General features: G+C 38.6%; 1 protein-coding gene across 2 annotated transcripts in view; it reads left to right on the top strand.

Moving 5' to 3' along the window:
- The window catches only part of ralyl (RALY RNA binding protein like), a 145,776-nt gene that overhangs the window by 85,956 nt on the left and 45,350 nt on the right, over window positions 1-14,470 (top strand). The window lies entirely within an intron of this gene.

The following is a 14,470-nucleotide window of genomic DNA, read 5'->3' as shown; positions in this document are numbered from 1 at the left end:
TTTAAGTGGGCCTTGTCACAGATGGGTTTTGGACTTGAGCTGTAAAGTGTGTCACTGTTTCCTCTGTAGCCTACCTGTGTGACAGAATTATTAATGAGCTGTGTCTGTATTTATGCACCTCATCTAACAGGGGAAGATGGGCTGCTTTCATTACTTTGAGTTGTGGGAGCCATCCTGTCAAATGAAATTTGAACGCTGGCCGAGATGAGCGCTTGTTATAAGAAAAAGGGGAAATTCATCAAGTGTTAATTTGGTTTGAAATGATGGGTCAGGACAGCGTCAGCCTCATCTCCTCGTATGTCGAGTACATGAAGAACATGGAATCAGGAGTATCTGTCTAAAAAGGCACGTTGTCAGTCTGTGGTCACTGAGCACCACACTGTGGAACTCGGCAGTTATTACCGTTTGGGACTAGCATCCTTATTTATAAAGATGCAATCTCGTCTCACGCATTGATCTACAGTGTCAACTTTTCTGTATGTTTAAGGTTTTATGTCATTATTATTTTAAATGTCATCATAATCAGAGGATTTTTTTAAATGGGTCTTCAAAATTTCACTGCACTCCTGTGGCGTTGTCAGATCAGCCTGACACTGAGTCAAACATCTGCGCACGTGAAGCGTATATAGTGATAAGCCACAACATTAAAATAATTGAAAAACACTGAGAATCTTGTGAGAATGTCATCATCTGCTGGGAGACTTTGGGGACTAATTTAATGCCAATGTTACTCTAACTAGTACCACGAAACACTGCTGCAGATCAGGATCCTGTACTGTAAAGCAACTTCACTGTACCCAGGATATCTTTCCATTATCTGGCCTCTCGTATCCTACCGCTGGAAATCGGGCTAAGCCGTCACACAAAGGCAGTGGATAGGTCCACTTGTAGAAGAGTAAGAAAGGTAAAACTAAAATATTTTTTAAAACAACAACAGGAAAGTAATCACATAGGAGGAGATACGCATTAAAAGCACTGTGAATATGTGTGCTTTTTAAGCACTTTGGTCAATAGGACTGTAAAAGATAGTAATAAATTTAGTGTGCTTGATATAGATATTATATAAAATTAATGTTTAGATGTGTTTAAGACTGTATAGCTTTTAATCTTTCAGCTGCACCTCCAGTGGTGTTTAGAGGTCTCAGAAAGGTGTAGAATAAAAATAAAAACAGAATAAAAACAGAGGCTTAACCTACTTGCAATTTAAAAATAGGGTCAAGAAATACAAATAGGTTCCCTAATTTTAAATGTAGAATCATAAAATCTAAGCATGAATATTATTTCCTAATATTCATCAGGGAAAGACAAAGAAGCATTTTTAAAACGTCCTAATATCTATGTACAGGGGTCCAAGAGATCTTCTAGGAATGGCATTTGAGTCACTGGTCAGTGGGTGTTGATTTTGTACCTGTTGATCTCTAATAGAGAATATAATTTGCTCTGGAGCAGGTTGGGTCTTCAGCTTGAGTTACCATGAACCACATTTATAATACTACAAACCCAGAGTTAAACCTGGAGTTTCTACAATTCCACTTTGTAGCACAGGCCTTTGTAAGCTCCAACATGGCAAGGGATGTCCCCAAAGAGCAGCAGTCTCCTCCAGCAGCATGACACACTCTGCAAAGGACAGGCTTCAGAGCCCAAAGTAGGAAAGGTGTTGACCTTAAAACCTCCCAGATCCAATCAGATTGAATCCACAAAAGCCTGACATCCCAACCCACAGGATTTGCTGCCAGTGTCCTGTGCCAAATGCCACAGGACAGCCCCATAGGGACCATGTCCATTACCAAAAGGTCAGAACTGAGTTGGTGGCACCAGCAAGACCAGCAAAATAGTTCTGATGTTTCAGTGTGGATAGTCATTGTAAGTATACAAATACCGAGGCATGTTTTTGTTGTATGTGTCTGTGTCAATGACAAAAAACCTAAACCATATATGTAGCCTCTTTTATGTATGTAGGTTACATCATTTATACAATAAACCACCTTTTTGGTATTTATTAGCATCTATTAATATTTAGGCTAAAACTATTGTTGCACTGTATTGAAGGAGTTGTAGTCATAAAGATTAATAATGCATATCTGCTCACAGATTTGTTATCATTTGAGATGCTTACTTTGTTATTTCAATTACCAAGATAATTTCAAGTTCATTATTATAGTTATGAATTGCATTTTTAGCGTACTTTATAGTTTTTACAAGGGCTGCAGTAATGACTACTTTGTATGAGTAGCTTTTCTTGTACTTATAATCAGTTTTTCTTAGTGAGCATTTTGAGAAATTAGATTTTTGCTGCCTTTCTTTGCATCATTCAGACTTAAGATTTTGTTTTTTGTTGACCACTGGGGAAAATAAAACAGAAACAACAAAGAAAACCATTTTTATTTGCCTCAGAAATTAAATTTTGAATTAATAGGTAAAAAAAAAAAAAAAGGTAATCATGCCAGGCAGTCTTAACTTCAGGTCACAATTGTTGTTGTTGTCACAGTTAGACACAGAAACAAACCAAGTCACAGCACCTGTGAGTACAGTTCATTGTACTCACAGTTTGAGTCTCATTTAAACAAGCGTAAGAGTAAGAATGACTAAATAGAGTGCACCTGTGTGTAATCTAATGTCAGTACAAATACAGCTGCTCTGTGACGGCCTCAGAGGTTGTCTAAGAGAATATTGGGAGCAACAACACCATGAAGTTCAAAAAACACAGCAGACAGGTCAGGGATAAAGTTACTGAGAAATTTAAAGCAGGCTTAGGCTGCAAAAAGATTTCCCAAGCCTTGAACATCCCACGGAGCAATTATTCAGAAATGGAAGGAGTATGGCACAACTGTAAACCTACCAAGTCAAGGCCGTCCACCTAAACTCACAGGCCGAGCTGGACAAGTTGCAGAGATCTACAGCTCAGGTGGGGGAATCTGTCCATAGGACAACTATTAGTCGTGCACTGCACAAAGTTGGCCTTTATGGAAGAGCAGCAAGAAGAAAGCGTGGTCAGAGTTGATGGGAAGATGGATGGAGCCAAATACAGGGCAATATTGGAAGAAAACCTCTTGGAGTCTGCAAAAGACTTGAGACTGGGGCGGAGCTTCACCTTCCAGCAGGACAACAACCCTAAACATAAAGCCATAAAGGGCAACAATGCAATGGTTTCAAACAAAACATATCCATGTGTTAGAATGGCCCAGTCAAAGTCCAGATCTAAATCCAATCGAGAATCTGTGGCAAGATCTGAAAACTGCTGTTCACAAACGCTGTCCATCTAATCTGACTGAGTTGCAGCTGTTTTACAAAGAAGAATTTTCGTTCCACTTCTCACGTGTACACCACTTTGTGTTGGTCTTTCACGTGGAATTCCAATAAAATTGATTCATGTTTGTGGCTCTAATGTGACAAAATGTAGAAAAGGTCAAGGGGGCCGAATACTTTTGCAAGCCACTGTGTGTGTGTGTGTATATATATATATATATATATATATATATATATATATATATATATATATATATATATATATATATATATATATATATATATATATATATATATATGACTGACATTGTGTATTTGAGATGTTCTACAGTTCTATCAGGGCATTAAACTACTGAGATGTTCTCATAAATTACTGTTTTATGTCATTGGATATATTTTCATTTTCACTGTATTCAATGTTATCACTTTGATTCCATTTTTTTTTTATGTATTTCTTCATTTATTTATTAACACCCGCGGCAGTTTGTGAATATGCAGTCATGTGTCACCCCATGTTTCAGTAGCTTGTAGAATCACCTTTAGCAGCAAAAACTGAAGTAATTGTTTCCTCTATGACTTTATCAGTGTCTTGTATTATTCTGGAGGAATTTTGGTCATCTGTTCTTTACATTGTTGCTTCAGTTCATCAAGGCTGGCGGGCATTTGTTTATATACAGCATTTCAATAAAGAAATCAATTCTGACTGTGGCACTGTAGATTTGCAGCTTTGCTTTGGATCCCTTTTCACCGCATGACCCAGTTTAGGCCAAATGAGCAGTTGGACAGATGGCTTCCTATTTGACTCTAGAATACTTGAGTATACAAAGGAGTTGATGGTCAGCTCAATGGCTGCAAAGCAAGCCCAAATCAACACCCCTGTACAATGACAATAACAAGCTATTCTACTATATTCCGTTGGTTTGAGGTATTTGTGCTGATATGCTTTGTTTGGTTTTCTCCAAATGTGACACTGTGCATTGTGACCAAACATCTCCACTCTGGTCTTGTTTGTCCAAAGGACATTGTTCCAGAAGTTTTGTGGTTTGTTCAGATGCAAACCTAAGCTTTAGCGAGAAACAACTGTTCCAAACAAACCAGGCTTGTTCAGGCTTTTTCTTCTTCTACTGTCATAAACTTCAACTTTTAACATGCTTCAGTTTGCAGTTTCTCTGAGCGTTGCATGGTTTGTTCTTAGGTTGAATTTGTTGGAAAGCCCACTCCTGAGGAAATTGTAGCATTGTGTTTACACACACCTGAATGCCTCAGACCAGCAAACTGCCAAAATGTCTGGTTTTATAGATGTGCTCACACTTGCTGATGATTGGTTAATCCACTGCATTTGAATAGCAGCACCTGGCCAGTCTGGTTTTTGTTGTTGTGTCATGGTAACAGTTCATCTGCTTGTACAGTAAAAATGTTTTGACAAGTGCTGTCTGGGTAATTTTTTCCAATAACAGATCTGTGACAGTATTTTATTAGCAGTGACAATGGATGTGTTAACAAGAGCATTTACAGTTAGTCTTCTGAAAAGTTACGTTCCAGACGTAGCACACCTTCATACTTTCAGTTTCAGTTTGAGTCTACAAGTCCTAGAGCTCTTCTGAAGTGTACTTGTGAAGGTCTTTTACTAAAAAGCAAACCTGACAATCTGCCATTTATCATCCTTGGGACATTAATCACTCTATTCTTTACGAGCGCCACTTTCCAACTCATGTCAAAGAATTTACAGCCTTGTTAATCTCAGCTGCAGTAGGTAGAATAAGAAATGAAGTGAAATTCACCCCCTTCTACCCGCTTTGCCCAAAATAATTCTGTAGGCAATGGTTCAGACAGTTTTGGCTCCATTACATCCAGGAGACATTATTGTCTTTGTATTGGATTTTTCTAACCCTCTCCACCCTGTGGGGTTTGCATTATCTCCTGACTGGGTGAATATCTGTGGCGCTGATAGCGTCAGAGCCGAATTAGATTCGGCAGTCTTTAATGCTTGTATGAATACCAATTGCAACTAGTTCAACATTTGAATACTTCTTAATGTGATTCTTTGCACTCTGCTGACCCTGACAGATGGAGAGAGAGAGAGCAGGAAGCAGGAAAAAAGAGACTTAACCGAGCGAGTGAGCGAGGGAGTGAGAATAAAAGCGAAGGGATCATGCAGATTAGAGCCTAAATAAAAGCCAAATGAGGTCTTACTTGAGAAGATGTAGGCTAGATAGATGTAAATCACATGAATAGATTAATCTATGTATGATTAAATGAAGGTAGATGAGAGCATGGGTGGAACAGTTTTGCTCTATAAAAGCCTCAACTTAGCAAATAATTTAATAAAACAGGGTGTTTAAATGTGCTTCTGTTGGTGACTTAAAAGATTTACTCTCACTTAATCAAGTATTAGAATCAAATTCTTTGCAAATGAAATTAAGAAAAAATGTTTGTTGTACAAAAACTGTTTGGTTTCTTCTTTATTATTTTTAGTTATTAGTTACTGTCACCAAATGCAAGATTTCTTGGATATTTGTTGTTGGTTTTGACTTGAATATTTTCTCGTCTTACATTATTTGAATTTTCTTGAATTGATTGTATTATTCTGCCATACAGTGTTTGTATTAACTTTGGCTTGTGGTTTCCTGGGATAAAATCCAAACTCTGCATAATCCTTAATACAGTAGGAAATAAAAGAATGGATGACTTGTATTTGTTCATTGTTTTAGCAATGTCATAATATTTAGCTCAGAATGGATTTTCAAATGTCATTATGTGCAAACAAAGACTATTATCACTAGTAAACTGAAAGAGCAAAATATCAGGTGAAAATCTGGTCCAAGGCATGCTGGGATAGTGTCCAGCACCCAGCCTGCTGTTACCCAGATTAAGAAAAAATCAAAAGTGAGCACATAAATGAATAAATTGTATTTTTAATCCAAGAAAGGCACCAATACTGAAAGCTACAGTACAGTGCAAAAGTTTTAAGCTTCAATTTTCTCCAAAACCACTGGCTGAAATGCAGCCGAAACCATGACAGCGCCGCCTCTATGCTTTACAGATGGCTGTAGACACTGCTATTCCTCTCTGCTTGACTTTTTTGAACTAACAATTTCAAATTTGGATGAATCGCTCTATGTGACCCATTGCCACTGATTTTCAGTATTTGGCATACCTCAGCATTTTCTCCCAGTAGATGTTATAATTCTTTATTTAAAAGGGACAGTGCAGTTTAACATAGTCCAAGTATAAAACGTGAAACTGATGTACTGCACAGAAGTTTATAGCTATTGCTAATTTCCAACTATTGTCCCTTGTTGGCCTTACATTCACAATACACAGAGTTAAAACATACATTTTCATGAAACCAAAATACACCATGAGTACTGCTACAATTAACAGACAATTTAAAAACAAACAAAAAGATTAATTAAAATGACTACAGCTCTGATTTCCCTTTAACCAACCTTTAACCTTCAATGTAAAGAAACTAATATCTATAATCAGTCAGATTTCAGTTGGAAGTGTGTTCCACAGATGGCGAGCCTTTATGGAAAACACTGATTGTCCAAATTTAGATCTGCGATATGATATTTTGCAGTTGCCGTTCACCATACTCCTAGTAATGCGATTACTATCTTGTCTTTGGATGTAGGTGTCAGGGTTCCTGGGTCGGTGACCCAGTGTTTTCAGTTTTGTTCACGTTCAGTTTATTTTGCCACTTCCATGTTCTCACTTCCTGCTTTTCCTGTGTCAGCTCGTCTCGTGTCATTAGCCAGTTTATGTTCAGCTGTGTACTCACCGGTCTCTCATTATCATCCTCATCAGTCTGTGTATTTAAGCCCTCTGTTTCTACTCGTTCACTGTCGTGTCATTGATGTTATGTTGTCGTTTCCGCCTGCGTTCAGCCATTCAGCCATTCAGCCAGTCCTTCAGTCCTTCAGTCATTCGTCCAGCCAGCCATTTTCTACCTCTGTTCTGTTCATCCACTCCTTATAATAAACCTTCACCAGTCTTCACCTACCTGTGAGTCCTGCGTTTGGGTTCCTTCTTCCTCTCTTCCTCGCCTCCACACAACGCCTGACAGTAGGACTCTCTGGGATCAGCCTATTAATACACTTGTAGACTCGTTTAAGTAAACACAAATGATTAATACTCTTAAAACTAAGTAAATTATATTTCTTTAAAATGTGACAATGATGCAGTCGAACAGATTTTTTATCCATTATTTTCAAAGATTGATTATATAAGGATATCACATGCTGAATTGTTGATGGTGCTGCTTGAGTCCAATGTGTCACACAATATGAAAAATGAGAAAATATCATGAAATGCATGAATAACTGAGCTGTTGAAGTGGGTATGTGATGCCAAATTAGCTTAAAGCAATTTAGATTAACCTTAACTGTCGTTGATGGATCAGCTGAAGGGCCAGATGCATTACTCAGGTCCTTTGTCAGATCTTTGCCTAATTTTTACCTCTTTCTTATGACACAACTTTTGGTTTTGGTCTAACACTTGTCCTTCACAGTTTCCTCAAACACACTGTACACCATGCAGAGGTATGCCACGTTTTTGTCTACATAGCTCCTTGGAAATCACTTTGTTGGAGCAAAGAACACTATTTTATGCCTGTCACACTGTTTTTATAGATCCAACTGAGAAGAGCAAAATAATGTGTTTTTCTGACAGGCTGCTAGTAGCATAGGTCCTAAAGATACCATTTAAAATTGTTTCTTGGTGACGTTGTCTGTTATGTGTAGACACAACGCAGGTTCATGCGTTCTTTTATGCTTGAGTGATTCATAGGTAAATGTTAAGTGACTTAATGAGCATAAAAAAATTAAAATAGAAAACATTGGGGTGTTTTTTAATATTAGGTATAAAGCAGCCAACACCCAAAGACAAACTTTGAAAGTCCTTCAGAAAGCCTGGAAAATTGATTTGGCTCCTTGAAAGCAAAATATGAAGAAATGAAGGGTGGCTCTTGACTTTTGCAGTCTTGTCTTTCCCCTAATAAAGAATAAACTATATCATACTGTTCAAATGATTTGGGTCAGTAATATTGTACAAATATAGATTTCTGTTTACTTAGACTGAAATTATAGGAAAGCAGAATTTGGCCATGGTGTGTGCCCATTAACACTGAGCGCCTAAGGACATGTTACTGAAGGCAGGTTTATTTGCATGTACCATAACCAAAAATGATACACGCTCATATTTACAAAATCATCACGATTGTGTGATCATTACTTTCATTACCAGATAAAAGCTGCCTGTTGATAACACTGGTCTGATACTCAGCTAAAGAATTTCCACAAAAATCCACACACAGTACAGAAACATATATGTCATTTCTATTTTTAACATGGAAATCTGTTTTTCCTTCAAATCTCTTTGTGAGAAGCAGCCATCGCTGTTATGCTGTGTATTCTCCACTAGAGTGTGCAATTTTCCTTCTCAGGTTTGGGTTACAATCAGCACTTGAACTGGAGGGATGCTCTCGTTTAGTTGAGACATTTTGTTCTTGTTTCTGCTTCTAAAGATATAACACAATATGTAGTATAGGATCCTGTTTCCTTATACAGTGAGTTTTAAAGTATATCTCACTGCAAATAATCCTCCATTAATCCTCCCAGTATAAATCCCCTTTGAGTATGTTGGCCCTTTGAGTAAAAGGAGGTTAATCTGCATGCCTAAACTTGGAGAAGGAAAGTTAGGATGTGTTGAAATGTATATAAAAGCACTGCTAACAATGCAGAAGTATAGCAGTCCTTTTTTTAATTGTAAATTTTCATTTTCATCTCTCCTGCCTTTTTTCGGGGGGTTTTGTCTGAGGGGTTTGTCGATCTGGACTGAATCCAAACAAGTGAGGTGTTCAAGCCATGCAAACACACTGTTAGCACAAAGAGATAATTTCTCGTCACAGACTGCTAGGCAGTTGCAGCAGTTGACACTCGATATACGTTTGCAATTACTCAGTAGTGCCAAAAGCAGTAGCTGTCTAATGAGCTAAGAGAGGTTGTAAGTCACAGGCCAATGAGATGTGATGGCTTGAGCAGATTTGTATCCATCATGTAGACAATCTCCCCCCTGGGCATCCTCCATCTCAGCCATAAATGAGGGTCATTTGTTAACAGGCGGTGTGCTTCAAATGCCAGCGGAGATTGTCTCAGAATCCAGAGCACTTTAGATTAGGTTGATGCATGTACATATTCTACTGAGCTCTTTGTGTCTTAAAAAGGGTAATGATGTGCTAAGTGCTATGAAGACTTTATGAGTTTCCTGCAAACGGGGTATATTCGTCTTCTTTAGGAAATCACCCAATTTCAGTTGCTGGTAATTGCATTTATCTTTCCCTTATATACAGAAATGTTATTAAATTAGTTTAACTGGATTTAAACTGCACTAAGGTGCAATATTGCTAACAGCGCTGCAGCTTAATATTTAAAAAGACAGATAGTCCCTATGAAAGGTTTGGCAGCTCTCTGGTCCTGTGTACAGATGTGTATATAATAAAGTTGTGTCCTTTTTCAGATAAAAAGTGTAATCCAGTTGCCTTGAATGGTGTTTTCTTTCTTCTTCTTCTTCTTCTTCTTCTTCTTTGGCTTATTTAAACATGCAGCAAATAGGCTGCAAGGTGAACATCGTTTTTAAAAAGCTGGGGCGATATTCACTCTCCTAGTCCTTTTCAGTTGACCCTGAAATAAATATCTCATTCAGCCAGTTAATGCTCAGCTATATCCAGTTAAAAATGACCCTACAATTAAATTCAACTTGGTGGCTGAAAAACCGAAACAGTTAGAAAGACAATGAAAAAAATATAAAAGGCAACAGAAAGGACAGAAGCAGAAGATTTTATCTGAACTCCTTTCAGAAATACATTAGTTCCTTTGTTAATACATTATAGATCGGCGACTTTGCGAACTTTATAGAAATCTTAGGCATTTTGTTTAAACCTTCTAAGGTCTTCAACTTGTTGAGCTTGCTATTCAAACTTTAGTTACTAAACAGGTTCAGAGTGCTGCAGTTTTGACGTATTCAACATAAAACTTCAAACATCAAATGTGAATGTTCATGACTGCTCTAAAAAGGGGAATGCTGCTGTTTTCACCACTCACAAGGTTGCTGAAGTGTGCTTGACAAAGACGCATTTAATTTAAAAAAAAAAGGTATTTTGTAAAATAAAAAAACTAAAGAAAAGCATTAAATGTGGAATTTAGCCTTGCCCAGATATTTATCCTTCCTAAAGCTCGATGAAAAGACCTTGAGTCAAGTCGTAGTGCATTTCTAGTGCTTGCCTTGTGTATTTAAAAAAATCTAATTTTATTACCCATTTGATTAGCCGAGTTTTCAGGTTGTACTCTTGTTGTATTAATCCATCATGGACAGCAGATGTCCCCGCTGCCCTATCTGGTTCTCTCATCACTAGCTGCAGTTGAATGGAAATGGTTTATAATCTTATTTTTTTTAAACATTTTACCATAAAAAAGGTTCACAGGGCTGAAGGTTTCCCAACAAATGACTTTGACCTACAGCTCAGTGTGAACCACTAATCACAGCCTGTATTGATTTATTTGATTTGCCCATTTTCACAAGATCTACTTTGAGGGTCTTCATCATTTCTAGGTTTCAAAGTGAAAATATAAAGAAGACCATTTGTCACCGGGGCATGTTAGGGCAGCAGCAGTTTCAGAGTGGAGCAATATTGATTGAATTTCTGTTTCTTCCATGATCTTAGTTTTCAGAGTGATTTCTTTTTTGCTCTCTCTCACTGAACAATTCAGCCAAAAACGAGGGGGCACGTAGTGCTTTTTTACCCCACACAACAATAAAGTAATATATTGGAATAAATCACACAAAATCAACATCCATCCTGCTTCCTTCCCCTTGTCTCCTTAGCAACACAATCCCCTTTGCAAGTAAGATGAGATGCACCTTTTTCAAGCTTGCCTAGAGGCTGTGGAGGGAGTGTATTATTATTTTTATGCCAGTGTCAGTAAATGCACATGTGTAAGATAACTATCAGATTGAATATTACTTGTTGTGCTAAATCAAAAAGGATGTACCATGGCAACATTGTGCCCTTTGAATGAATGACAATCCAGTTATTTCCAGCATACGGACAAACCTGAAGCATTTTAAAGGCTCATAAGTTTGAGTAATGCCAGCAATGTGGACATCAATGTGAGTCTGTTACTTAGCCGGGTTAACGCCATAAGCTGATGAGCTCAAGAAGGCACATAAATGTACCTATCTCAGCAGATAAATAACATATGACGGCGGTCTAATCCCATGAATTAAGAAAAATGAATAAGCAAAGCTGCAAATATCCTCGATTCTCTCAACACAAATGCTAGACCTATACATCTACACAAAGCTAGCTGTTTACATGGCAGCTGTGTTACTTTAGTATTCTTCTGTACAGAAAAAAGACATGGTCTTCCCTAACTAGGCATCTTCAAATCCTGGAGCCATTCCCCTGATGCTCGCTGCACTGCCTTTTGAACTTCAAGTATTGGCAACACATACAGTGGGGCAAAAAAGTATTTAGTCAGCCACCGATTGTGCAAGTTCCCCCACTTAAAATGATGACAGAGGTCAGTAATTTGCACCAGAGGTACACTTCAACTGTGAGAGACAGAATGTGAAAAAAAAAATCCATGAATTCACATGGTAGGATTTGTAAAGAATTTATTTGTAAATTAGGGTGGAAAATAAGTATTTGGTCACCTCAAACAAGGAAAATCTCTGGCTCTCACAGACCTGTAACGTCTTCTGTAAGAAGCTTTTCTGTCCCCCACTTGTTACCTGTATGAATGGCACCTGTTTGAACTCATCATCTGTATAAAAGACACCTGTCCACAGCCTCAAACAGTCAGACTCCAAACTCCGCCATGGCCAAGACCAAAGAGCTTTCGAAGGACACCAGGAAAAGTATTGTAGACCTGCACCAGACTGGGAAGAGTGAATCTACAATAGGCAAGCAGCTTGGTGTGAAAAAATCAACTGTGGGAGCAATCATCAGAAAATGGAAGACATACAAGACCACTGATAATCTCCCTCGATCTGGGGCTCCACGCAAGATCTCATCCCATGGGGTCAAAATGATCATGAGAACGGTGAGCAAAGATCCCAGAACCACACGGGGGGACCTGGTGAATGACCTGCAGAGAGCTGGGACCAAAGTAACAAAGGTCACCATCAGTAACACACTACAACGGCAGGGAATCAAATCCCGCAGTGCCAGACGTGTCCCGCTGCTGAAGCCAGTGCATGTCCAGGCCCGTCTGAAGTTTGCCAGAGAGCACATGGATGATACAGCAGAGGACTGGGAGAATGTCATGTGGTCAGATGAAACCAAAGTAGAACTTTTTGGTATAAACTCAACTCGTCGTGTTTGGAGGAAGACGAATACTGAGTTGCATCCCAAGAACACCATACCTACTGTGAAGCATGGGGGTGGAAACATCATGCTATGGGGCTGTTTTTCTGCCAAGGGGACAGGACGACTGATCCGTGTTAAGGACAGAATGAATGGGGCCATGTATCGTGAGATTTTGAGCCAAAACCTCCTTCCATCAGTGAGAACTTTGAAGAAACGAGGCTGGGTCTTCCAACATGACAATGATCCAAAACACACCGCCCGGGCAACAAAGGAGTGGCTCCGTAAGAAGCATTTGAAAGTCCTGGAGTGGCCTAGCCAGTCTCCAGACCTCAACCCCATAGAAAATCTGTGGCGGGAGTTGAAAGTCCGTGTTGCTCGGCGACAGCCCCAAAACATCACTGCTCTCGAGAAGATCTGCATGGAGGAATGGGCCAAAATACCAGCTACTGTGTGTGCAAACCTGGTAAAGACCTATAGTAAACGTTTGACCTCTGTTATTGCCAACAAAGGTTATGTTACAAAGTATTGAGTTGTATTTTTGTTATTGACCAAATACTTATTTTCCACCCTGATTTACGAATAAATTCTTTACAAATCCTACCATGTGGATTCATGGATTTTTTTTTCACATTCTGTCTCTCACAGTTGAAGTGTACCTCTGGTGCAAATTACTGACCTCTGTCATCATTTTAAGTGGGGGAACTTGCACAATCGGTGGCTGACTAAATACTTTTTTGCCCCACTGTAACAAACTCAAATCTGACTTCCTGAAGCTTTCCAAGTGTTCGACTACAGTTAGGACAAAGTGGTTACACTTGCTAAGCTACATCTGCTGGATGGATTGTGGCAGAACAGACAAGCTGGTCTTCAGCAAACTGGCAAAGGGACAAGGTCACGAGGACGCCCCAAAAAGTTTGACCAATAATGGTATAAATAGTAGCAGATCACAGTACTTCAGTCTGGTTAAAGGTCCATGGAAACATTAATTCTTGGCTCCCTTTATCTAAAACCTAAATAAGCACTTTGCTGATTAGTTTATGGCTTCACTGACTTTTTTAGTACAACATTATACTACTTTTGTAAATGATGGTCTCAGTTAAAGTGAAAAAGAGTACAGATGAATATACCTTTGATATGTTTTGGTTTCAAAACATCAGGATAGCAGTGGTGAACAAAGTCTTCATAGCAGCATTTAACTAACAGGGAGACGTCCTGGTAGCTAGGTACATACACAGTCTTTAGGTCCGCTTTTGGTCCTGACTGCAGTGAATTGCTATGAACATTTGTACAGGCACTTATGGCCCAGCACAATATCAGTTCCTAATCAGCAGATTTTCCCTGCATAGTGCCAATAGGAAAATTGTCTGGACATCTGTCAAATGGCTTACCATGAAATTGCCTCAGGGGAAATGTCCAGGACCTACAGTAGTGCCATCACGATGTCAAATCCAAAACAGAAGTGTTAAGCATACAGCCACTGCTAAAATATAATTTACCACATGGCCACAGTGCCCAAGTAGCTTCACCCCTACAGTTTTGCTAACATGACAGTTTTGATGAATTCTCCTCTATGGTGACAATAAAAAGGCTAGTTTGACACAATATCTGAAATATTCCCATCTCCAAATCTTTCAGTAATACATAGATAGCTTGAAAGAAACAAAAAAAAAAAAAAAAACAAAAACAAACAAACATTAGAAACAAAAGCTTAATATACTGGCAACAAATTATGTTCACATCTTCACAAAGAATTTATATATTAGTGTGGTATCTCTGTAGAACAGTTAATCTGAAAGCCCACCTGGAAACCTATCTTATTAAATCAGGTCTGCTACGTTCAGTCTTATCTTGGAA

The sequence above is a fragment of the Rhamphochromis sp. 'chilingali' genome (genome assembly GCF_963969265.1).
Source record: "Rhamphochromis sp. 'chilingali' genome assembly, chromosome: 18".
NCBI lineage: Eukaryota > Metazoa > Chordata > Actinopteri > Cichliformes > Cichlidae > Rhamphochromis > Rhamphochromis sp. 'chilingali'.
Note: the sequence above shows the minus strand (reverse complement) of the source record. Positions and strands in the feature narration are given on the sequence as shown.